The sequence below is a fragment of the Lygodium microphyllum genome, chromosome 28, assembly GCF_053477565.2.
Source record: "Lygodium microphyllum isolate KBCC chromosome 28, Lygodium_microphyllum_v1.1.10, whole genome shotgun sequence".
Taxonomy (NCBI): domain Eukaryota; kingdom Viridiplantae; phylum Streptophyta; class Polypodiopsida; order Schizaeales; family Lygodiaceae; genus Lygodium; species Lygodium microphyllum.
Window position 1 is genome coordinate 49827274 of NC_141162.1, and position 27491 is coordinate 49854764.

Here is a 27491-nt window from a genome sequence, read left to right on the forward strand (position 1 = left end):
TTTATTTATGTAGCTGAAGACTGCTAGGTATTCACTTTTGTCAGTTTAATTGTATTATTTTACTAACAATTGTGAATGCTTCAGTTGATGTGTAGAGATAGCAGCAGTGGCGGAGGAAAGCATTAGAGTCTAGCGAGTATTCGACCTTTGGATTATATTTTGATAGGCGCCACGTCTATATTTTGTTATGTCTATCGAGACATTGATTATTGATTATTATTTTGTATGTGCCTATGCGCACGTATATGTTATTTCTATTTGGGACATTGTGTTGGGCGTGCCAGGTTCCATGGGCACCGTCCATTAGCTTTATTTCCTATTTTTGTAGAAAGTAAACTCAAAAGCTAAAAGCTTGTCATATTTTTGTAAATTGGGCTATTATTGAGCATGAAGATGGAAATATACATAAAATACATGCTTTGTGAAGCGCTCACACAAGGCATGGGGGGAGATTGAACCCAATTGGTCTCTTGCTTCTTGTCGTTCATGCTTTTACATTGTTTTTTGTGCAGAAAAGTAGAGTTCATTGTTCTTGGGGACCTTCCGGGATTCACTACGCGAGCATACTGCGACTGATCTGCGCACCAGTGGTATCAGAGCGGAGTTGAGATCAAGAGCTTCCAATCGCTACCCATCTCGAGCGAAGGCGGAGCTCCAGGAACGATCGGGCTCTACAGTCAATCTCGTCGCGAACTGTCAATATAGGCAGACTTCTGGCGATCAAGAACCCCTGTTTCTACTCTCAGATCGCGAAGGACCAGGCTGTACAGGCGGAGGACCACACATTCATCTCCTTCATCAAGTCTTCAAAAACCAGTGAGCAAACTCCATAAACCAATTTTTTCAAAGCTTAATTGTTAAGCTTATAAGCTTTAAAAGAAGCTTGAAGCTTCAAATCTCTCATCGTGGTACAAGAGGAGGTCTCAGCGTTTTTCGCGACGTAAAAAAAACGCCCCCTCCCCCACGAAATCAGACAACGGCCTCATTAAGCTGTTCAAGCTTAATCCATTAAGTCAATCAAAGCTTCTAAGCTTCTGCAAGTCACACAAGGCAAGCAAGTTCATAAACTCCAGGTCATGCACTTCTGAAGTCAAGTTCTGCAAGTCGACTAGAATCAAGTTCTGCAAGTTCACTAAGTTCTGCAAGTCTGCAACTCTGTAAGTCGGCTAAGTCTGTAACTCTGCAAGTCAGACTACTCAACTGGAGTCAGAACTGACTAGTGCTCAAAACTCCTAGAAGGGCTGTTCCTGTGCAAAAACTCTGAACTGGAAAGTTGTTTGTGGCAAAGTATTCTATCTATCCGTAGGTTCACTGAAGTATTTTTAGCAAACGAAGACGGAAATATCGCAGATTTTTTGAAAATTGAGAAAGAAATACCCAAAAATACATAGCCTTGTAACCCCGAATTTGAGCTACGCTCATCCCGCTAACCTGATTTTGAGTGAGAAAGGTCTTTTGAGTTTTACAGGATGACGACCCCACATATAGATGATCCTATGGCTGAAGACGATCTACCTGAGCCTACCATGGAGCAAAAGCTGGATCTACTCATGCTGCAATTGGAAGAAGAACGAAGGGCTAGGCAAGCATTGCAAGCGCAATTGACAAAATTACAAAGAGCGTCTACCGACAAAGAAGAACCTCAAGTTGAAGATTTGATTCGACGTAGCATCGATGCCACTCTTGAAGCACAAACCATTCGCAAGGAATCAAAGATAAGTAAACGAAGTTTCAAATTTCGCACTTTCAATGGCATACGAGAAGGAAAGACTCTTTTATCATTCATTAGCCAGTTTGATGACTATTTCCATGAGGAAACTTATCTAGAAAAAGATAAAATCAAGTGTGTTACTAATCATTTGGTAGACAGAGCATCACTTTGGTGGACTGTAGTACGCAAGAGCATAGAATGTCCTGCTACTTGGGAAGATTTCAAGAAGAAGTTCATGCAGAATTTCCTTCCACCGCAATTTCATGAGAAGGCTATCAAGCAATGGGATTTACTTCAACAACGGGATCGTGAGCCTATACCACAGTATACAGAGCGTTTTTGGAATGCACTCCTACAGCTACGCATGCTTGAAGACGTACCAGAGACGACACATAAGCGGAAGTATATGTCTGGACTTCTTGGACATTACTACGCTGAACTGAACATGTTCAAGCCTGCTACCCTTGAAGACGCTATCTCACTAGCTCACGACACTAAAGATAAGTTACGCGGAAGAGACAGACGACCATAGCAATTCCAAGCCAACGGTAATTATGGATCTAAACAATTCAATTAAAATTTTAGAAGGTTTAATCCAGGTCCTTTCTCTTCACCATCTTTCTGCAAGAATTGGGCTAAACCACTTGCATTACCATCCAATGTCAATCCAAATCCTAAGCCTATTCCACAAGCAAATCCAAATGTACCCAGACTTCCAGCCATTGCAAATAATGTAACCAAAGCCAAGCCAATAGTATGCTATAAATGTCACCAGCCTGGGCATCTTGCAGCAAATTGTCATTCAAAGAAGCCACCAACACATATCAACTATCTTGGAGCCATGGATGAAGACGATCATGAGGATATGCCTGATTTCACTGAAGATGAGGATGATACTACTACTACTTCCGACACTTTACCAGGTATGCCTACTCCACATTCATTATTGACTATAAAATATTTGGTGCATGGAAAGGAAAGAACTATCTTGCATGATGACGGTAGTACTCATGACTTTATTTCAGCAAAATTGGTAAAGGAATTGAAATTACAGACTGTACCTATGCATTATCGCATAAAAGCTGCATTTTTAGGCATTAGGTACAATGGCACACAAGAAGTACAAGATTTAGGGATTCAAATTGGTTCATACATTGAAAGAAGAAATTTCTTAGTTGTTCCATTACAGTCGAGTGACATTATTTTGAGAATGCCTTGGCGACACCAGCATAATCCAAATATAGATTATTCCACACACACAATGAATATTAATTTTCAAGGAAAATCTATTACATTATATGGTATGCATGCAACTAATATTTTTCCACTGCTTTCGCATAGTCAAGCAAAACATGCATTACGCAAGAGTATTAAATCATATCTCATTTGGGTGAATGAATTACAAGCAAAGGAAAATCATATGCACCCTAGGCATAAGGAATTTCTTGCATATTTTAAGGACTGTTTTGCAGAAGACCTACCACCAGGTTTACCACCTTTACGTCCAGAAGACCATAAGATTGATTTGATTCCTGGCACACAACCACCTTGCAAAGCACCATATAGGCACAATCAAATAGAGCAAAAAGAAATCCAGAGTCAAGTTGAAGAATTACTAAATAGAGGTTTGATTCGACCTAGCAGTTCTCCATTCGGTGCACCTGTACTCTTAGTTAAGAAAAAGAATAATACCTATCGTATGTGTATTGACTACCGAGCTTTAAATAAGATCACTGTAAAGAATAGGTATCCTATACCTAGAGTTGATGACCTTATAGACAAACTGCAAGGATCTTCTATATTTAGTAAAATTGACCTTAAGTCTGGATATCATCAGGTGAGGCTAGATAAACCTTGGGAACATATTTAAGACAGCATTCAGAACATAGTTTGGCCATTACGAATTCTTAGTCATGCCATTCGGATTGACTAATGCACCTGCCACCTTTAGTAGAATGATGAACCGTATCTTTTTGAAATATCAGTACTGTGTGATTGTCTTCTTTGATGATATTTTGGTGTTTAGTCAAAGTGAAAAAGAGCATTATGAGCATTTATAATTAGTTTTTCAATTACTGAAAGAAAATCAATTGTTTGCAAATCCTGAAAAGAGTGAATTCTTTAAGACAGAAATTGAGTACTTAGGTCATATTGTATCAAAAGAAGGAATTAAAGTTGATCCTAAGAAAATTGATGCAATATTGCATTGGCCTGTTCCTAAAAATGTGCATGAGTTACGCTCATTCCTTGGTCTTGCTAGTTTCTATAGGAAGTTTGTACGTAATTTTTCATTACTTGCTTTACCATTAACCAAACTTCTCAAGAAAGGAATTGTTTATCAATGGACTGAAACTCAACAGAAGTCCTTTGACTTACTGAAACGTGCATTAACCAATGCCCCTGTTTTACAATTGCCTGACTTTAATAGACCATTCTTTCTAGTTGTGACCGATGCTAGCGGATCAGGAATAGGAGCCGTACTAATGCAAGACAATCATCCAATAGCATATTCTAGTTCTAAGTTGAAACCCTCTGAGCTGAAATATTCCACTTATGACAAAGAACTATTAGCAGTTGTACAAGCATTAAGACAGTGGAAACACTACTTAATGGGTTCAGAATTCATGATAAAGACTGACCAGCAAAGCATTAGACATTTACTTAGCCAACCCCAAATCTCTGACCGTCATATCAAATGGGCTTCCTTTATTCAAAGTTTTCATCCTATCATTCAATACCAACCTGGAAAAGAAAATGTAGTTGCTGATGCATTGAGTAGAAGACCTGCAATTCATAATATTTCTGTCATGTCTTTTGATTCTTTGATTGCTATGAAAGATACATATCACCAGGATATTACTTTTCATTCTGATTGGCAAAAATTAGTTCAAAATAATTTCATTCCGGTTGATTCATTGTCATATAATGATGGATTTATGTTTTATGAAAAGAGACTGTGTGTTACTATTCCATTCCGATCTTTTGTTTTGAATGAAATTCTTTGTCCCCCATATCAAGGTCATAGAGGTATCATATCTACATTACGCATGTTAACTGAAGATTTTTATTGGCCGCATATGGATGCAAATGTATCTAATTTCGTTTCTGAGTGTTTGATTTGTCAAAGAATAAAAAGACATCATGGTAAACAGTATGGATTACTAATGCCTTTGTCTATTCCATCTAAACCTTGGGAACATATTTCTATGGATTTCATTACTGGTTTACCAAATACTAAATCTAACCATAACATGATTTGGACTGTTATAGATAGATTTAGTAAGCAAGCATATTTCATTCCATGTAAGAAAACTTTAACAGCATCACAAGCAGCACAATTATTTTTTAAAACTGTTTTTACTAACCATGGATTGCCAAAAGTGATTATTTGAGACCGTGATTCTAGATTTTGTAACAATTTTTGGATTACACTGTTTGCAAATCTAGGCACAAAGATTGATTTCTCATCTGCATTTCATCCAGAAACAAATGGACAAACAGAAGCCACAAACAGCACCATTCTAGATCTTTTACGTGCATATACTATTTCTAAACCCCAGACATGGGACACTCATTTGCATTTATTACAGTTTGCATATAACAATACACCGCACACATCTACAAAGAAAGCACCTTTTGAAGTCATTTATGGATATAGATTATCTACACCTGTTGCATCTTTGTCTAATAGGATTCAGAGTGCTGATGATATTGCTAGTATGCATAACAGTATATTTGATGAAGTTAAGGATATGATTGCTAAAGCCCAACAATCATATACCAAACAAGCTAACAAGAAAAGACAAGCCATGAATTTCAAAGTTGATGATTATGTTTGGCTGAGAATAGAAAAACGTAGACTGCAAAGTGTAGATAGACATCCAGTTGTCAAATTAGCTCCTAGATTCTATGGACCATTTAGAATCATTCATAAGATTAATGATAATGCATTCAAATTAGAATTACCATCTCATTGGAAAATTCACAATACATTTCACATTAGTTTATTGAGACCATTTAGAGGCCAATTACCTATCCACCCTGTTTATGAAAACCCACCTTTATTAGAGGAAGAGACTGAAATACTTGAACTAGAATCCATCATAGACACTGACTATATGACCACTAGAACTGGCCGAAAGTATTCTAGATATCTAGTAAAATTTAAGAACCATCCTGTAGAGGAAGCACAATGGATGCACGCTAGAGACTTAAATGCTTTCCCCACTCTGTTAGCTCCGCATTGAGCTAATAGCAATTGAGGTCAATTGCTATCCCACCCCGGGGGTATGATGCCAGGAGGCATATTCCACGGTGGATTCCGTGAGGTTTTACGGTGGATTCCGTAAACTTAGATGACCGGGGCTCATACACAAAGTGGATTCTTTGTGCGAGAAGTTGATAGGGATGCCTGTCCTTTTCAGGCATTTTATTAATTTAGTGTATACATGGGTGATTCCATAGCGGGTGATTCCGCAAAATGCATATTAAATTAATAAACGTTTATGAGTTTAGAGTGCGCACTCGTAATAAATTAAGGTTAGGATTTATTTCTAACCAGTTGATTTATTTATGTAGCTGAAGACTGCTAGGTATTCACTTTTGTTGGTTTAATTGTATTATTTTACTAACGATTGTGAATGCTTCAGTTGATGTGTAGAGATAGCAGCAGTGGCGGAGGAAAGCATTGGTGTCTAGCGAGTATTCGACCTTTGGATTATATTTTGATAGGTGCCACGTCTATATTTTGTTATGTCTATCGAGACATTGATTATTGATTATTATTTTGTATGCGCCTATGCGCACGTATATGTTATTTCTATTTGGGACATTGTGTTGGGCGTGCCAGATTCCATGGGCACCGTCCATTAGCTTTATTTCCTATTTTTGTAGAAAGCAAACTCAAAAGCTAAAAGCTTGCCATATTTTTGTAAATTGGGCTATTATTGAGCATGAAGATGGAAATATACATAAAATACATGCTTTGTGAAGCGCTCACACAAGGCATGGGGGGAGATTGAACCCAATTGGTCTCTTGCTTCTTGTCGTTCATGCTTTTACATTGTTTTTTGTGCAAAAAAGTAGAGTTCATTGTTCTTGGGGACCTTTCGGGATTCACTACGCGAGCATACTGCGACCGATCTACGCACCAGAATCTCTGGGCAAGAAAGCGATGTGTCCTTAATATACCATCTTCTTCATAGTTTGTGACCTACGGGAGTCTAACTGTGGCCCACACAATGGACATGCATGATAATCTGAGGTAACTAGACCTGTCCCAATATCTCTATCTAGTGAATACAAACTTGAACGAGCTATGATAGATATTATCAACGAGAATGTAAGCCTTAAGACTAATTCTATAGTGGGTTTGATCACCCAAATTTTGGGTAGGCTAGATTTGGCCATATGGCAAAATCTTCTAAGACAAACATCTTCTATCTTATCTTCAAAAAGGAAGACCATATTATAGTTGGAACTCCTTAATTACCTACTATATTTCTAGAAAGTTTGGCCATGTGGTCAAAACTTGTCGTGCAACAAACGAACCACTTTGTTTCCATGAAGCATTTGATTCATTTCAATTTTTCATAACTTGTGATCTATATGATCATATAAAAGTATCATATCATTTTCCCACAAATTAGCAACTTTGTCCATTCCACTGCAAAATAAAAATTGGCCATATGGTCAAATCTTTTATTTTGTTATCAATGCTAGTATTCAACAATTCACCATTCTCATTTCATTTAACCATATGATCAAATTTAATCTCATACATCTTGCTAAGCATGAGACCACTTTTTTCATCCCACTATAAAACGATGTTTGGCCATATTCTAGAATTCAATTTCACAATATGTTGTGGCAAATAAACCACTTTCTTTCTATGGTTATGAAACTATATGGTTACGAAACTAGATTTGTCCATATGGTTAAAACTAGTTTATAAAAATATAGATATCTTGTATGTTTTACCATGAGCTCAAATATCCATATTTCAAGTATTTTTCACATTACCTTATATTGATATCTATGGGATTTGCTACATAGCCATATTTGTTTATATGTGAATCTCATATCACAATAAACCACATCCTCTGTTTAACCAGCCTTTAAAAACCATATGCTAAGAACCATGGCAAAAGTTTCTAATCTCAAAGATAAGTCTTATGACTAAATAGGATTTGACCACATGACTAAAACCAATGGCAACATTTCTACAATATGACTCCTTTCGAGGAAAACTTACATGTACAGTAATTAAAATGTTAACTTTCGGCCAAATGAATTCGTGAGATTACTACATAACCACATTGATATATGGGTGGATCTCATATTGGACTAAATCTCATTCTTTGATTAAATAGGATTTCACCACATGGCCAAAAACCTTAGCAACATTCCTAGAGTACAATCCTTGCATAGGAAACTTTCATGGAGAAGAAATCCAATGTTAAATTAGGGACAACATCATCCATGAGATTTTCTACATAACAAGAATGATTTTTCACTATATCTCATACCACACTAATAGTCAACATTTTATTATCACTTTACCATTTGGTTAAGCCCATTCCCAATTCTCACTATTAATAGAAATTGGTCTTCTGACCAGAGTCCATGGAAAAGTTTCTACTATATGATTCTTGCAAGACAAATATAATTAATGCAAGCTTAGGCCCAAAATAATCCATGAGATTTGATACATAAGCACATCAATTTATGGTTGGATCTCATATCACACTTAATCTCAAATTTTAATATTTTATTTTATGGAAGAGTCACTTTGGAGTATATTTATCTTGTATTTTGTAAAATCTTGTGATGTTGTCTTTTCAATTTTCAACCTAGAAATCTTATACATTTATTTAGGTTTTGTAAATTGTGACTATTTGTAGATCCACTTTTGCTTGACAACTTTTTCTCTTTGTAGAACTATTCAACGGCAAAGAAAGATAGCATATCTAAAAAGGAGACCCAAACCATTGATGGAGTTAGTGGTGATTTTGTGAATCCATGGTATGTAGATGTTTATGATAGTCAAGGAAAAAGGGTTGTCAATGTTCTCTTATTTACTTTAAAGAGTGATATTGCATTTTTTCAACAAGTTAGTGTCATAGAGAAGATAACATATGGATGTGTTGGGAAAGAGGGAATACAATGTAATCTTGTCAAGATCAACAGAAAAATGTATTATACAAACTTGATCCTTTGTCATTTCACTTTGCATGTATTAAAGAGGCCAAAGAAGACTCTTTGAAAAAAATGGACCAGACCTTATTTCAAGAGAGGTAAAGGGCATAGAAGACATTATATCAGCATTCCAAGTAGTCCAAAATAGTAAGCTACTTTTCCTATCAAGAAAAGGTTATCGCCCCAACAAAAGAATAAAGCTCCAAGATAAACAAATAGAATTGAGATCTTCACCTACTCCTCAAGAAGAAAATAATACACCATATCCAACAAGCTCAAATTCAAAATCACCTCAATAAAGTTCCTTGTTACAAGCTCTAGTTGTTAGTATGGTTGCTAACACACTAGTGAGAATGATGCCACTTACCTTCTATGTTGGAATTTACACCTGCAATGCCAATAATTTCTCTTGAGGTCAAGGGAGTAAAATGAACATTTGATTTTCTTGAGAGAGTTAAGAAGAAGGGAAAGAAGGAAGAAATTGGATTTCACATGTTTTGAAAATTCTTCCAATTTGGTCAGAGAATCTAATTTCTTATTCTTGTTTATAGGTGCTATGAGGCACCTCCTTTATATGCTTATAGATCACTATGTTGGGATTATCTGGAGAAGCTAACCATGTCTTTCATAAAGAATCCCATGAATCTAGCAACAATAGTATATCTTATTCCTTTTGTACATTACAACAATGAGAAGAGACCCATGCATCATGGTAAGGTTGATGCTAAAAAGTTGGACACTTATAGTTATTGGATTATATCAGGTCTTCAGTACTCAGTTCATGTAGCAAAACTACATATTCAAAGTAATGGTGTACATTGTTTAGCAACCAAGCATTTATACACCACAAGAAATGCTAGAATATCCTCTTCTTTTTTGGTTGTATAATCTGTGCATGCCTCTTCCATGTAGTATTCCTTATATGTACTTATCAACCTTTGTATAAAATCACATCTTGCGACATTTACAAATAGATTTTCATATTCTATTTTACTCTCCTCTCTCTCCATGGTTCCATTTAATGTCATGAGTTGTCATCACTAGTCTTGTACTTATTCTATGAGTTATCAATCTTGTGGGTTTAAGTACTTTTTATGCTCATCTTGATCACCATTGCATTCCCAACATGTAATTTCTTTCCAGAATATTATATGGCACATAGTGCTATATGCGGGCACCTTGCCACAAATTTGTTTTCCCCTCTGCAACCATCGCTATTTGCATTTGTGATTTCTCTGCATGCATTGCTATCGCTATCGTTATCTACATCGCAAACCATTGCTATTGACATAGATAGAGACGGTTTCTGTGACGATTTTATAGAGACACTTATAGCGACACTATTAGCAATGATAGGGGAAAAATTTTTAATGTACATTTGTGTTGTTTTGAACATCTATATGATGCATGTATCTTGTAATGGCAATCCCCCTAAGTCCACTCTCAAATATGGGGTTAATATTTAGTCACTTGGTCTAATCTTTACTCCTTATTTGAAAGTGAAACACTTAGGAGATCCCGGAATTCTCTGATATGGTATTCATTGCAAAAGTACTATGGAGTATAGGAACTCTAGAACTAGAAAATTGTAGGAATTGCAAGACTACATGAATTACATGTTTGCATGTTTAATAGGTCCATAGGTAATAAAATATTCTTCAAATCAAACTTTTCTTTTTCCATCGAACTCTACATATTGCAATAAGCTATTTTCCATTTTTTTAAAAACAATTACAAAAGCATACACAAGAAGATTTGGAATTGGCCACAAAAAAGGTCTTTCCACATTCAAAGAAACTTGCAATTTACAATTATTGCTATTTCAAACTCCTCATAATTTCTATCAACTTCAATTCTATATTGAATTATTGTGATAACATAATGATTGCAAGATAACAATCTTGCAATCCTCAAAAACCTTTGCTTTTCTTTTCTTACCGATGTAAAACACTTGAATATATACTTTACATCCACACAACTCACAACATAACAACTCTCTTCCTATTTCACTTGTTAAAAACAAGGCATCAAATAAATGTCCACAATAATTAAGTTTCATGAAGTAGTAGAGAAGGAAAACAAGATGAAAGCAATCATTTCCAATTATATATATAGAATGGGAGAATTGCAATAGTAGACCCAATTTAGAAGCTTTCTCTCCATTGAACATGGTTGCAAACCTTTTGGGTGTAATATTGCACCTTAGGAGAAACATTTGGAATCTTTTTGAAGTAGTCCTTCAAAAATATCCAAATTTATTTTAAAATATTAAAAATACGTATTTTTGATTGATGCTTTTCAAAAAATCACCTAAAGTTGCTTCAAATCTATGATATCCATATTTAAAAAAGAGTCCGTTTTGATTCAATTTCAAACTTGATATGTTGATTTTTAATTGTTTTTTTGAATCAAATATTTTTTGATATTGTTAAGGGAATCTTACAAAGTCTTCTTAGGAGGAGCATGCAACTTAATCAAAATGTTTGCAACTCTATTATTGGCATCACCATTGAGCCCCAAGGTCAAAAGATGTTTTGTTCTATAGACATCCCTCTCTTTGACCTCACAAACAAGCTTCAAAACTATTCTCTCATGTTTTGCCTCCTTCTATAAACTATAAGACTCTCTAAAATTCCTATTTTTCATGTATTTCTCTCTTTTTAATACACTCACCTTACCCACTAATTTCCCTTCCTTTTTTAAGTCACAAATATGCAATTGATCACTTTAAAATCTCTCATTTGCACAGGGGTCACACGTATAAGTAAAATATACTATATTTATATATTTTTTGCATTTCCAATGTACAAAGATAACAAGGATATGCTTAGAAAGAAATGTATTTTCCTTATATCGAAGGTTGGATTCTAAGATAAGAAAGATTATTACCTAGGGGCTTGTTTCAAAGTGTTATTTATTGTAAGCAACTAAGGGGTAGTAAAAGCATATATGCCCTAGAAACAACTTGCATTGTAACCCAAAGTGGACAAAAACTCTTTTACTATGTTATTGTAGGGTTTTAATGGTGGATGATCCTCTTCATTAGGCACCTAGGACTCTCTAAGTCTTAAACTGAAGACTTCTTCTACGAGAGAGCCTTTGGGTGGCTTTACACTTTTGTGTTTTATGTGACATGAATTTTTAATAGTGGTTCATGTACAAAAAGTGTGGTTCATACATCAAAAAGTGTGGGTAATTTTTGTATTCCATTTAAAACAACCATATTCAATTCAAAAGAAATATGTATAATATGAGTTGCGAATAAATACATTATCATGAAGAATAGTGAGACAAGTACCTATCTTTGTTGTTTTGAAACTCACAACTCTCTCCTTTATCAACATATATGGTGATAACAATGACTAGAGGTATTGGTAATCTTTACTAGTTGTATATGCATGAGCAATAAAATAGTCAACTCAATGGAGATTCTATGCTTTGGGAGCATCTAATGTATACTATTTCTTATGTTTGAATTTACTAAAATGTAACAAAATAGAAACTAGAATTTGCGCATGGCGTGTAATGGATGGATCCAAAACCCTTTCTATTGTCTATCTCCTTATTCACTTTTCTCTACTTTCTTCATGGATTCATCTCTCTCTCTCTCTCTCTCTCTACACACATACACCCACACACACACACACACACACATATATATAATCCATTTTCCATGAAATCCACACATTTCAAACCTTTTGTCATTGTCTCTTTTCTTTCTTTAAATTTCTAGACTTCTTAATTAGTCTCGTCTCTTATTTCTCCCATATCTTGCATGTGGACTACCTTTGGACAATTGCTTGAATTATATGCACCACCTATCATTCTCTCTTTTATTTATCTAAATAGTTTCATCACACACACACACACACACACACACATCTTGCATGTTGTAATATATCAAATATTTATTTTGATTTTCTCTCCCTCTCGCACGGTGGCGCGTTGTGCTGGAAGGGTGGAAGGGGATAGAGGAGCCAGCAAGCTCCTCACTAGAGCTTGCTCGGCTCCACAGGCATGCACCATGACACATAGGAGGGGGAGGATTCCCTCCCCTCCCCTATAAAAATGAGGGAGGGCCGCACGCTAACGGAGAGGGAGAAGGAAGGACAGAAGACGTATGCTACCTGATCGAGTGCCGTGAGAGAAGGGAGAATGATCGCCTAATGCTGTCGAGTTGCTGCTACTGCCTGCCGCCTCTATCCTCTCTCCCCACGTGCGCCATCATCTGTCGCCTGCAGACTTTTCAACCCCCCATCATCGCCGTCAAATTTTCCCCCCACGTGGCTCCTGACTCCCACAGAAGCTTCAAGAAGCTTCTTGAAGCTTCTAAGGGGGGGGCTCCTTAAGCCCCCTTCCTATAGCCTTATTACCTTTTTCACCCCCCTCCCGGTTTTATCCCCTTAGAATCCTTTCACACCCCCCCTCCGGTTTTTAAACCCTTAAGCCCTTTTTCTCCCTTAAAGCACCTTCATGTGGAGGTCTTAACCCTTTCCGAGGAACCCTTAACCTTTCTTATGGGGCCATTAAACCCCCACTCCCCTTGGCCTCATAAACCCCAAATCCCCCCCCCTTGTGCTTAAATTTATAAGTCCCTTCTTGTGTTCTCCTTGAAACCCCGTGTTGCACCCCCTCATATTCCTTTTTATCACACCCCCCTAAGCCCCTTTTTAATCCCCGTGTTCCCTTTTTCCTTACACACCCTTTTTCCTCCCCCGTGGTATAAGCCCTTCACCCTTCACCTTTCCCTTTCACCCCGGGTTTAAATCCCTAAGCCTTTACTACTCCGTGTCCCAAAACCTCTCCAAAAATCCCCCTTCCTATACCTTTTACCCCAAGCCCAAAGATCTCCCAAGGCCCTTCATATATGTTTGTGAAACCACACTCACACACACCCTTTTCACCGTGATTATAACCTATAGACCCTTTTTCTCTTAGGCTTTATAAACCTTTCCCTCTCCGAAGAAGCTAAGACCTTAAAGGTCTTGTTACCCCTTCCTCGTGGTTAATTCCTTAACGGCTCCTTGCCTTGAAAGAAAGAAGAAGAGTTCTGAAGGGGTGGTGGAATTCTCGAAAAAGAGTGTAAAGCTGCCTTCACGTTTGAAGGATTACAACCGTGATGCCGCCTAAGAAAGTCCAGGGAGTAGCTGCGAGAGGGTCATCTCCTGGTATCCATGTGGATATCTCACCCCAAAACCAAGTTTTTCCTTCTTGGTTTTTATATCGATTTTAATTCAATCATGAAAGATGAATTGTTAGGATAAGTTATATTTTGTCCTAGTTATTTACGATGAAGGAATTTAGTTTAATTGAACATGCAAAATGGGTAATGAATAAAACATAGTTTTCCTTCAAATAGCATTATGCATTGAAACAAATTATGAGCAAGATTATTTACCCACTAAAGTAGTATATTTCGGCTAAATCTTAAAGGTATAAAAATTGCATCTTGCACCATTAACCCCTATTTTTTTTCAACGAATCATCATAGAAGATGAAATTCATGAAAGGTTTCTTACATTGTTTAAACTCTAGGAAGTTATCTTAGCAAGGGAAAGATTGTTGATTGGGCATGAGTTTTGTTCGCAAGGAAAAAAGGAAGATTAATTGAATTTACCTAACCTCGAAGCAATAAAGTTTAGAACTGAAAAATCAATCGTCACATAGATAACAAATTGTGCCGAGGTGATCTCGATATTACCTTCTAAAAGTTAACCGAATTAATGTAAACTTAGAAATACCTATGCTGGGAAATATGCATTGGGAATGATTTAGAATCCAAAGAAACATTTATACTTTAAAATACTTGCCCACCTTCCCTGATTGTAGGGTCAATAAATCATAACGTAAAAGAACTAGGGTTTGTCCCTGAGGTTCTTAAAGAAAATAATAAAAGGAGACCCTAGGTCTGACAAACGTTAGCTTAAAGAAACTGAAAAGGATTGCTTCATCGCATAGTACGATGCAGGACTTGCGCAGCAAGTACGAAGTCATATGGTCTTGTGATTGATTCACAAGAAGAAAGGTTAATTACCCTCAACAAGGATGGCAGATCCTTATGCAAGTTATCTTGCAAAAGGATGTATTCTTTGATATCCTTCTAAGTAAGGATTGTTAAAAATCGGAAACTAAAGTATCCAATGAGCTTTAGGGTTGACCAAGTTGGGTTAATAGGGCACACCCTAACCCAGAATATAAAGGATCTTGCCAAGCTGCAAGGTACCCAGAATCGAGTGCTAGATGCATTCAAAAGGAGAGATTCCTTCCTTAGCAGTTTGCCAACAACAAGATTGGTTAATGGAAATGTTTGTGCTTGCTAGAGATTTTAGAGCACTGTTTTGATTTATGAATTACAAATTAAATGAATATCTATACTTTAGGTTAAACCCGACTGCCTGCCTGACCCTAACCAAGGGGGTTGTTGACCGCGCCGGGAATGTGGACCGAACCCGCCGCGAGAGGTCTCTCCGTTGAGCTCTACTTGGAGCAGGATGATGCTTGGGTGCCAGGGGGGGCTTTGGCCGTAAATCCCTCGCCTTCTAGGTCTTGCACAAGAGGCTAACGTGACTCGGGATTGGATCTCGAGGCCCGCATACTAGTCTACGGGCGGAAGCTTAGAATAGTGATCCCTGTGGATTACTGGATAGCCTTCGGGCGGATTGTGGACAAGCCTACGGGCGAAACTCCTTGTATTTCAAAGATAAATATGATGATATGTTAATAAAGAACTTGTTTGATATTGTTTTTCTATGTCACGTGATAAGATTACGTGAAGGAACCAGTGCTTAACGGTTTAATTAAATAAGTTGATTGTTACATGTCCAATTAATGTGTTAGATAATTACATAACTAAAACAAACCGAGGAAAGTGTGGAGGATGGGCCATGGGTCTGTCCTACGGTTGGGTGGTCCCGGTTTGCCGAGAACTTTTCTCAAATCTCGAAGAACAGCAGGATGATCATCAAAGGACACGAACAACAAAAACATTGACCTAGAGTTATGTCTTAACCGATTTACGCTGTTTTAGGGGAACGAAATGTGACTATGCCTTATGGCAGAGAGGTTGAGCTTTGCATCCCTCTCGTTTCCCATTCTCTTTGAACCAGGTGCAGTGTGAATCCGATTCGGACTTGGCGTTTCTGCGTAAAGTAGTTTGCTTCGGTCTGACACTAGTTGCTGTTAGGAAATGACCAATCAGGAAAACCCAAATTCCAGTCGATCCTAAGTGGGAACGGCCAGAATACTTCCGCTACGTGGCAGACGCGGAAAGCCCTAGATCACAAACCCCATAACATTCCATGGGAGTGCCGGGCGGAGCTTTCTAGACATCCTTTCCGATGGATTGCTAAGACATGTCCTGGATAATATTAGTGGACACGTTACAGTTGGTATCAGAGTTGACCAACAACGGAATTGTTTTTATGAAATCTCAATGAAATGAAGTAAAGAAATTGTTGCTATCCAAACATTTCCTTACCTTCAATACTGTCTTGCAGAATTATGAAGCGTGGAACAAGTTCTTGGTATTTCGAGTCATGTTTATGACTGCAATGCATTCTACGCTTTATAGACAAAGAATTGGGATGATGAATATCCTGGAGCAGATCTATAATCCATCACCTTTGTACATAGAACGAAGATGGACGGGTGCTTGAGGAATCTACTATATAGCCGCCCACCAGTTTGCTTATCTACAGACCAACCTAAAAAGGATCAAGTGGTTGGAAGACTTGAAAGTCATGAAGCTGTTCGTTTTTGTGGAAGCTCACGTAAATTCAACTTTACATATTCGAGGTCGGAGGGTTGAAATGAACTCATATGTATATAAGGAAGTAACCTGTGTAATCCTCGTCGACAGGATTAAAGTGTTGGGCCGCCATGAGAAGTATGGATTCCAACGAAAAGGATATCCTGAACTTCCAATGACTTATCGATTCCTGAAGATCCATGATCCAAAGCCTTACTATTACACAGTTCCTGTAGATAAATGCAATACAATGTTGTTCTCCCCAAACTAAATGTAACAATTGGCTTATCATCACATGAAACGTTATATTTGAAAGGGCTATGCCCATGTGAATACAAATAAAGACTTCTTTTTTTATCAATGTCTGGCGATGCATAAGAGTTGATAAAAAGTTAAGTAGCTACATTGTTTACGAGATAGCTGAATTAAAGATAAGCTAACATCGATTATCGTATAATAACATTAAGAAAACCTTTATTCAGGCACAACCCTAGGTACAGGTTTCTAATTCGCCTCCTACATCAAGTACTGTTGTGACCCAAGAGAAGAAGTTCCTTCTCAAGCAAATTAAGCAACCCGAGTTTGACGGGAGAGACAGATTCATTTAGGTTGATGGTAAAATTTGGATTGAATCCATGGAGGATTACTTCGAAGCAGCCGGTACTGCACCTGCCAATCAAGCAATGCTCGCCAAGTTAAAACTCACCGGCGAAGCCAGACTTTGGTGGAAGCAATGGTGCAAGGATCAAGGGATCGCAGAGGGATTCGTTACCTGAGAGAAGCTGAAGAAAGCCATGCAGGGTAGATACTTACCACTTGCATATCGCACGCAGAAAATGAACGAGTTCTACGAGCTAAAACAGCTAGGAATCACTCTTGACGCATACTATTCTAAATTCGTCTCACTTTTAAAGTATGCACCACAGATGGACATGACATAGCAGGTGTCCAAATTTTTGTGGGCTTAAATCCACCAGTAAATACCCATCTCGAATCTATGTGTCCATCAGATCTTCAGGATGCACTCATTCGAGTAGTGCCTATAATTCAAGAGGTGCAAGCTAGACAAAGGGGTAACAAAACTTGGTCTTATAATGACCCGAACAGAGGAGCATTTAGACCTCAAATGAAGAGAGTTCAAGGTCATAATTAGGGACAAAGAAAGAAAGCAAGGACGAATAACATCAACAACTTTGTTCCTACACAAAGTAATGGCCAAAACCTTCATTGTTTCCACTGCAACGAGCCCGGTCACTTCAAGAGGCAATGTCCCAAGCTTGGTGGAGGACATCACCAAGCGCCTTTCCAAGGAACAGGCCACGGTCAAGGAGCTGCTACCCGAGGAAGAGGAAGAACCACCTGCATTGCCAATAGGCAAATGTGCGAAGAAGAAGATGATGATGATGATCCGACCATGGAAGCAGAATTCGAAAGAGCGACAGTCCATGCCGCTTTACACAAGAAAGGGCCGAATCGCCAGTTCTCGGTGATTCAGACACCGTCGGACTATCAAGGTAAAGGTTTCAAAACCTTGACTGATTGTGGCAGTACACATTCCTTTATCTCACCAGCATGTGCAAAAATATTAGGAATAGCCACAGTAGAAGCACCTACCCTGCTTGTGGAATTGGCAAATGGTTGTGAGGTAACTTGTACCAGGTAAATTGCTAAGGTGGAATTCTTTCTAGGAGGAAAGAAGACTTCGATTAAATTTAGAGTCATGAATTTAGGTATCCATGAGTGTCTACTCGGAATGGATTGGCTTAAGCCCAACAATGCCCACATTCATTGCGGAAAGGGTCAAGTTTCCTTTCGAAACTCTGAAAGGGAATTAGTCACAACTCAAGGTGAGGCAGGAGTGCCAAGAATCCAATTGGCCAAAGTATCTCGGATCATAAAAGGAGTCAAAAAAGGATTACACGTTTACTTGATCAAACTCAACAAGTTAGATCAAAAGCAAGAGTCTCATGAAGGACCTTCTTGGCTAAAGGAATATGCGGACGTATTCCCTGAAGAGTTGACCGAACTTCTGCCTCAAAGAGAAGTGGATCATGAGATTAGGTTAGTGCCTGGAGTTGCACCAATTGCCAAGAGACCTTATAGAATGTCCATACCAGAAGCAATTGAGTTGAAGGAACAACGCAAGCAACTGTTAGATCAGGGCTACAATCGACCTAGCAATTCACCGTGGGGAGCTTCAGTACTATTCTAGAAAAAGAAACATGGGACACTTCAACTATGTATTGATTACCGAGGGTTGAATCAATCAACAATCAAGAACAAGTATCCTATTCCTAGAATATATGAGCTTCTTGATCGTCTTCAGGGTGCAAAGATCTTCTCCAAGATTGATCTCAGGTCAGGTTACTATCAGATAAGGATCAAGGAAGAAGATATCCCAAAGACGGCCTTCAATACAAGATATGGGCACTTTGAGTTCCTGGTTATGTCATTTGGGCTTACGAATGCACCTGCCACCTTCAATAGATTAATGCAGGATATTTTCGGGCCATATCTTGATGATTTCATACTTGTCTTCTTCGATGACACTTTAGTCTATTCTAAACAGGAAGAAGATCATGAACCTCAACTTCGGATTGTCCTGGAGACAATGAGGTCACATAAGCTATATGCAAAAATGAAGAAGTGTGCATTCTTCAAGCGTCAGATTGAATATCTGGGATTCATAGTATCATTAGAAGGAATATCACTGGACCCAGCCAAGGTCAGAGATGTGCTTGAATGGCCAACACCAGTATCTGTGAAAGAAATATGCAACTTTCTTGGATTGACAGGATGGTATAGGGTCTTCATAAAAAACTATGCTTTGATTGCAGCACCTCTGACGGATTTACTGAAGAAGTAGACTTCCATTACATGGTCAACTCCCGAACAAAATAGCTTCGATAGATTGAAGCAAAGTTTGGTATCAGCACCTATTCTAAAACTTTCAAACCTCAATAAGGAATTCAAGGTAGTAACTGATGCTAGCATTCTTGCCTTGGGGTGTGTACTTATTCACGAAGGTCATCCAATAGCATACTCTTCAAGGAAACTGAAGAACCATGAAAAGAATTATGCTACGCATGATCTGGAATTACTAGCTTTCATCCATGCTCTAAAGATTTGGAGACACTACCTGTTGGGTAACGAGTTTACTCTAGTAACCGACCATAAGAGTCTCAAATGGATCTTTAGCCAGAACGAGCTCAACATGAGGCAACGTCGGTGGATTGAAGTGTTGGAGAAATATGACTTTGAAATCAAGTACCGACCACGGAAAGAGAATGTAGTTGCCGATGCACTTAGTCGCAAGGCATTCCTAAATTCCCTAATCTTGCAGAATCCATCAACGGCCAAATCTCTAGCTACAAAAGTATCTATGCCAAACAACCCTATACTTGAGTTAGCTAGAGAGGAAGCATGCCATGATTTGGCCTACCAAACAATGCTAAAGGAGATCTCTATCAAGGATCAGAATCAAAAGTTGCAAGCTAAGTATCAGGAATTTTCCATTGATAATGGACTTGTCTACTACAGAACAAGGCTGTGTATACCAGCAAGCCATTCACTTAAGCAGAAAATGATGTGGGAAGCTCATGATTCCCCTTTTGCAGGACATCCTGGCTATGCTAAGACTCTTAATGCAGTTAGGAAGAGCTACCATTGGGAGAGGCTCAAAGGTGACGTTCTCAAATATGTCACTGAGTGTTTGTCTTGCCAATGTATCAAAGCCGAACATGTCATGATATCAGGGAAACTGCAACCGCTTGACATCCCCCAAATGAAGTGGGAATTCATCAGTATGGATTTTGTTGTAGGCTTACCCCAAGTCTAGGGAGGATACAACTCCATCATGGTTGTGGTTGACATGCTTACCAAGGTTGCATACCTTATTCCAGTAAAGACAAACTATAAAGCCTCCGACATTCCAAGATTGTTTATCAAGGAGATATTCAAGCTACATGGTTTACCCAGAAGAATCATTAGTGATCGAGATTCTCTCTTCACATCACACTTCTGGAGAGCTATCTTTGAAGCTATTGGGACTCAACTCTGTTTTAGCACCGCCTACCATCCCCAAACGAATGGCCAAACAGAGCGAGTAAATCAAGTCATCGAGGATATGGTTAGGGCATACTGCTCTCGAGAGCCGAAGAGGTGGATTCAATACTTACCATTGGTTGAATTTGCCTACAATGCTTCGTACCAGCAAAGCATTCAGATGACCCCTTTCTAAGCATTTTATGGTCATGACTGTGGAAGTCCCCTAAATTTTTTCGATCCAACCTTAAGGGTTGAAGCTTTAAGACAGATGTTGGAAGACATGGATGATCAAATAAAGTCAATAAGACAGGACATACAAGCGGCCAAGGATAGACAGAAGGCATACGCGGATCTGAAGCATCAAGAAAGGGTCTTCGAAGAAGGAGACATGGTCTTCATTCGCGTACGCCCTAAAAAGAGTTTCCTATCCTTAGGAGATTGCAAGAAGCTAAGTCCAAGGTATTGTGGGCCATACAAAATCCTCAAATGCATGGGATCCAATGCTTATAGATTGCAACTCCCTGAGAACCTAAAGGTTCACAATGTATTCCATATCAGCCTATTGAAAAAATATGTACCCAACCCTAACCATGTACTTGATGACCAACAAATTGTAATGCCTAGCCAAGGAGTCCTTGAGCTAAGGCCTGATTGAATCTTAGATGTTAGGGAGAGACAATTAAGATCCAGAACCTTGAGAGAATGCCTCGTCCAATGGAAAGATTATCACGAAGAGGATGCCACTTGGATAGAAGAAGACACTCTCAACCATCAATATCCCCAGCTTATCTCGAGATGAGGACATATCGATTCCTCTAAGGGGGAGAGAATGTAATATATCAAATATTTATTTTGATTTTCTCTCCCTCTCGTGCGGTGGCGCGTCGTGCTGCAAGGGTGTTAGGGGATAGAGGAGCCAGCAAGCTCCTCGTTGGAGCTTGCTCGGCTCCACAGGCATGCACCATGACAAATAGGACAGGGAGGATTCCCTCCCCTCCCCTATAAAAATGAGGGAGGGCCGTAGGCTAACGGAGAGGGAGGAGGAAGGACAGAAGATGTATGCTGCCTGATCGAGTGCCATGAGAGAAGGGAGAATGATCGCCTGATACTGCCGAGCTACCGCCGCCTCTATCCTCTCTCCTCACATGTGCCATCATCTGCCGCCTGCAGACTTTTCACCCCCTCGTCCTCGCCATCAAATTTTCCCCCCACGTGGCTCCTGACTCCCACAGAAGCTTCAAGAAGCTTCTGAAGCTTCTAAGGGGGGGGCTCCTTAAGCCCCCTTCCTATGGCCTTATTACCTTTTTCACCCCCTCCCGGTTTTATCCCCTTAGAATCCTTTCACACCCCCCCTCCGGTTTTTAAACCCTTAAGCCCTTTTTCTCCCTTAAAGCACCTTCACGTGGAGGTCTTAACCCTTTCTGAGGAACCCTTAACCTTTCCTGTGGGGCCATTAAACCCCCACTCCCCTTGGCTCCATAAACGCCAAATCCCCCCCCTTGTGCTTAAATTTATAAGTCCCTTCTTGTGTTCTCCTTGAAACCCCGTGTTGCACCCCCTCATATTCCTTTTTATCACACCCACCTAAGCCCCTTTTTAACCCCCGTGTTCCCTTTTTCCTTACACACCCTTTTTCCTCCCCTGTGCTATAAGCCCTTCACCCTTCACCTTTCCCTTTCACCCCGAGTTTAAATCCCTAAGCCTTTACTACTCCGTGTCCCAAAACCTCTCCAAAAATCCCCCTTCCTATACCTTTTACCCCAAGCCCAAAGATCTCCTAAGGCCCTTCATATATGTTTGTGAAACCACACTCACACACACCCTTTTCACCGTGATTATAACCTATAGACCCTTTTTCTCTTAGGCTTTATAAACCTTTCCCTCTCCAAAGAAGCTAAGACCTTAAAGGTCTTGTTAGCCCTTCCTCGTGGTTAATTCCTTAATGGCTCCTTGCCTCGAAAGAAAGAAGAAGAGTTATGAAGGTGTGGTGGAATTCCGAAAAAAGAGTGTAAAGCTACCTTCACGTTCGAAGGATTATAACTGCGATGCGGCCTAAGAAAGTCTAGGGAGTAGCTGCAGGAGGGTCATCTCTCGGTATCCATGTGGATATCTCACCCCAAAACCAGGTTTTCCTTCTTGGTTTTTATATCGGTTTTAATGCAATCATGAAAGATGAATTGTTAGGATAAGTTATATTTTGTCCTAGTTATTTACGATGAAGGAATTTAGTTTAATTGAACATGCAAAATGGATAATGTATAAAACATAGTTTTCCTTCAAATAGCATTATGCATTGAAACAAATTATGAGCAATATTATTTACCCTCTAAAGTAGTATATTTTGGCTAAATCTTCAAGGTATAAAAACTGCATCTTGCACCATTAACCCCTATTTTTTTTCAATGAATCATCATAGAAGATGAAATTCATGAAAGGTTTCTTACGTTGTTTAAACTCTAGGAAGTTATCATTGCTAACTGCATATCTTAGCAAGGGAAAGATTGTTGATTGGGCATGAGTTTTACTCGCAAGGAAAAAAGGAAGATTAATTGAATTTACCTAACCTCGAAGCAATAAAGTTTAGAACTAAAAAATCAATCGTCACATAGATAACAAATCGTGCCGAGGTGATCTCGATATTACCTTCTAAAAGTTAACCGAATTAATGTAAACTTAGAAATACCTATGCTGGGAAATATGCATTGGGAATGATTTAGAATCCAAATAAACGTTTATACTTTAAGATACTTGCCCAGCTTCCCTGATTGTAGGGTCAATAAATCATAACGTAAAAGAACTAGGGTTTGTCCCTGAGGTTCTTAAAGAAAATAATAAAAGGAGACCCTAGGTCTGACAAACGTTAGCTTAAAGAAACTGAAAAGGATTGCTTCATCGCATAGTACGATGCAGGACTTGTGCAGCAAGTATGAAGTCATATGGTCTTGTGATTGATTCACAAGAAGAAAGGTTAATTACCCTCAACAATGATGGCAGATCCTTACGCAAGTTATCTTGCAAAAGGATGTATTCTTTGATATCCTTCTAAGTAAGGATTGTTAAAAATCGGAAACTAAAGTATCCAATGAACTTTAGGGTTGACCAAGTTGAGTTAATAGGGTACGCCCTAACCCAGAATATAAAGGATCTTGCCAAACTACAAGGTACCCCGGATCGAGGGCGGAAGCTTGGAATAGTGATCCCTGTGGATTACTGGATAGCCTTTGGGCTTATTATGGACAAGCCTACAGGCGGAACTCCTTGTATTTCAAAGATAAATATAATGATATGTTAATAAAGAACTTGTTTGATATTGCTTTTCTATGTCACGTGATAATATTACGTGAAGGAACTAGTGCTTAACGGTTTAATTGAAGAAGTTGATTGTTACATGTCCAATTAATGTGCTAGATAATTACATAACTAAAACAAACCGAGGAAAGTGCGGAGGATGAGCCATGGGTCTGTCCTACGGTTGGGTGGTCCCGATTGGCCGGGAACTTTTCTCAAATCTTGAAGAACAGCAGGATGATCGTCAAAGGACACGAACAACAAAAACGTTGACCTAGATTTATGTCTTAACCGATCTACACTATTTTAGGGGAACGGAATGGGACTATGCCTTATGGCAGAGAAGTTGAGCTTTGCATCCCTCTCATTTCCCATTCTCTTTGAACCAAGTGCAGCGTGAATCCGCTTCGGACTTGGCGTTTCTGCGTAAAGTAGTTCACTTGGGTCTGACGCTAGTTACTGTTAGGAAATGACCAATCAGGAAAACCCAAATTCCAGTCGATCCTAAGTGGGAACGGCCAGAATACTTCCGCTACATGGCAGACGCAGAAAGCCGTAGATCGCAAACCCCGTAACATTCCATGGGAGTGCGGGGCGGAGCTTTCTAGACATCCTTTCCGATGGACTACTAAGACGTATCCGCATACCCACCTCTCTCCACATAGGGATTTGCCAAACTTTATCTTCAATTTCAAAGGCATAAATCCTTCTAGCACACCTTCCACCAAGGCTCGTATAAGGGCCTCCTAGTTCCATAAATCCCTCCAACACCAGGGCTCATTCCAACCTCAAGGGCCTCCTAGTTCCATAAATCCCTCCAACACCAAGGCTCATTCCAACCTCAAGTGCCTTGTAGTTCCATAAATAAACGAGACAGGAGCCACTCCTGCGACATCTGCTTCAGCTGGAGGTAGTCCAGGTGGATTGTCTGCGAAGGAAAGGAGCATTGCACCTCAGGAAACTCCACACTCGTGATAGACTTGTCGAGGGGCAGTTCTGTCAGCCCCATCTTCTGCACCATATCTATCGGCAGCAGGAGCTTGGATATGCCAAAGAGCACGAACGAGGACGTGATCGGCGCCATAGGATTATATCAATAGACTGTGAATGTTGATAGGAGATCTGCCCGCTTGGTTTTAGCTGCCATAGCTAGCACAACTTGTAGCTAGTGAGAATATTGGCCGCCCGTCCAGTAATGTCTGTCGAATGGGGCGAAGCTTGAGGATAGAAACCAGAGCGAGAAACCATAGAGATTTACCTAATTAATACCGGAGGCCTGCTGCCATAGTGCCATTAGCACGGGTTTTTATACAATATGATGTATGCAGCCGCACTGGCCGAGAGAAGAATGGGTCAAATATTTGTGACAATAGAACGCGAGTGTGCGTGACCTGTAGGGGCGTTTCGGCACATGGCCAGATCGACCATACACCTAGTGCAGTGACTCATACTTCAAGTTTGCGCCCTTGAAAAATTACTCCCATTGCCTGCTCTTTCAAAGATGCTTTTTGAGCACTTAAAAAAACTGATCATAGGGAGCTTCCTGTCGTTACGAATATGCTTTAAAGATTGAGAACTGAGGGTTTGAATTGCGCTTGTCAATAATCACCTTTTGAAGTTGAGGGCCGAGGGTTTGAAATTCATGCACGATTTAAGACAAACGTTACCCCTTTTTTAATATTTTCCATATCCCGAGGGCATGGAGGAGATGCGCTCCACAACCTATAGCTAGTGGTATATCCTTATTTTTGTGAAACCTTCACATGATGTTTCTTTTTATATCACATCCTTTAGCTAATCCTAGCATATAGTGTTAAATGATTAGGTATTACAATAACAAATTGACATTGTTGAGTGCTTGCACTGTGTGTGTGTGTCCATTATTGGTAAACACTCATGATTTATATGTGTACATGTGCACAGGCATGCCTCTTTCTGTCTCGCCCTTTGTGCCCATGATAGGTAGGCATGAATACTTCTCTATGTTTACACATGTGTATGTAAACAACACATGCACACGCATGCATCATGTTTAGATGTGTCCAAAATATCTAACTATTTAGTTAACAATGGTATTGGGGCAAAAAAAAAGGCCTAAGATGTCCAAAATGCCTTCAATTACAATTGCACATCAAAAAACAATAACTAAGCAGAATCCAAACCTAGCACAATTATTTTGTATGGATACTAACGAGTGTACATACTATTAAAGGGCTTCAAAACCTTCAATGAACAATATGAGATCATGACTCATAGTTCCTTTTATGACAACAATATATCCCATGTGTTTGGAGAAACATACATATGTTTAGTTCATTCATATATACTTAATGTGCATGATTCTATCAAAGTGAGGGAGATTTTTATTACGATCCCAAAAACACATAGACCCCCAACGAGAGGGAGAGAGAGAGAGAGAGGGAGAGAGAGGGAGGGAGGGAGAGAGAGGGAGGGAGGGAGAGAGGGAGATCCATCCTTTGATGTCATATTGATTGCTCCACCGCTTTCCTAGTTTAGAGATTGCCAACTTGCCAAGATCACACTAAATGTGCACTATGTTAAATGTGTTGCATGAGAGAAAGGGCATGCATGTTTTGAATAAGTGTGTATGGAAGAGAGAGAGAGAGAGAGAGAGAGAGAGAGAGAGAGAGCATGTGTGTGTGTGAAAATTTATATGAAATGGAGCATATGTTTCTTAATATTTTAAAAATTTAAAGAAAATAAGGCTTGGAAAGTTTTTGAGCTCCTGCCATGTAGGATCACTTAGTTTAGGTAGATTCCTTAGTAATAAGTATCATAGATTAATAGATCATATGCATTGATCTCCTTTTTATATTTTCTCTCTCAACCTCTCTATATACATGGCTTGCTATGTTATTGATGGATATGACTCTTACATGTAAACATACTTCCAAGTAACCTAAGATAAGGATTTTGTTGCCTCTAATTCCATATGATAATAGCATAACAATTTTTCTTCAGTCTAATGTCACACAATAATAATCCCTCTTAGGCAATGAACTATGTATAACCACATAATAATTAGTGATAGATATAAAATTTCATGTAAAAGTATACCCATGGTAAACACTTTATATTTCTTATCTTCATTTTCTTATGCACAAACAATCTCACTTGTTGGAGTTAAATTTCTACTTTCTTGTCTTCTTTTTGTTGTGTCAAATTTGTTGGATGTCCTTAATTCTACTCTCTATCTCAAATGCACAAAATGATCTTGTTTGTTGAAAACTTTTTCCCAACTTACATACAAACATTACAATCCAAATCAAGTCACCAAATGTGCATGTGCCGAAGCATACAGGATGCATGTGCACAAACATGTGTACATACACCTTACATAGAATGACCCAAGATATTTGCATGTGCTTTCAAAGTGTGGATTTACTTGTGCTAGTGTACATATTCCTTGAACTCACATTATAAACCCTTGTAGGCAATGAGTGAACATTCATGGACAATTGAAAAGTTTAATGCATTCGT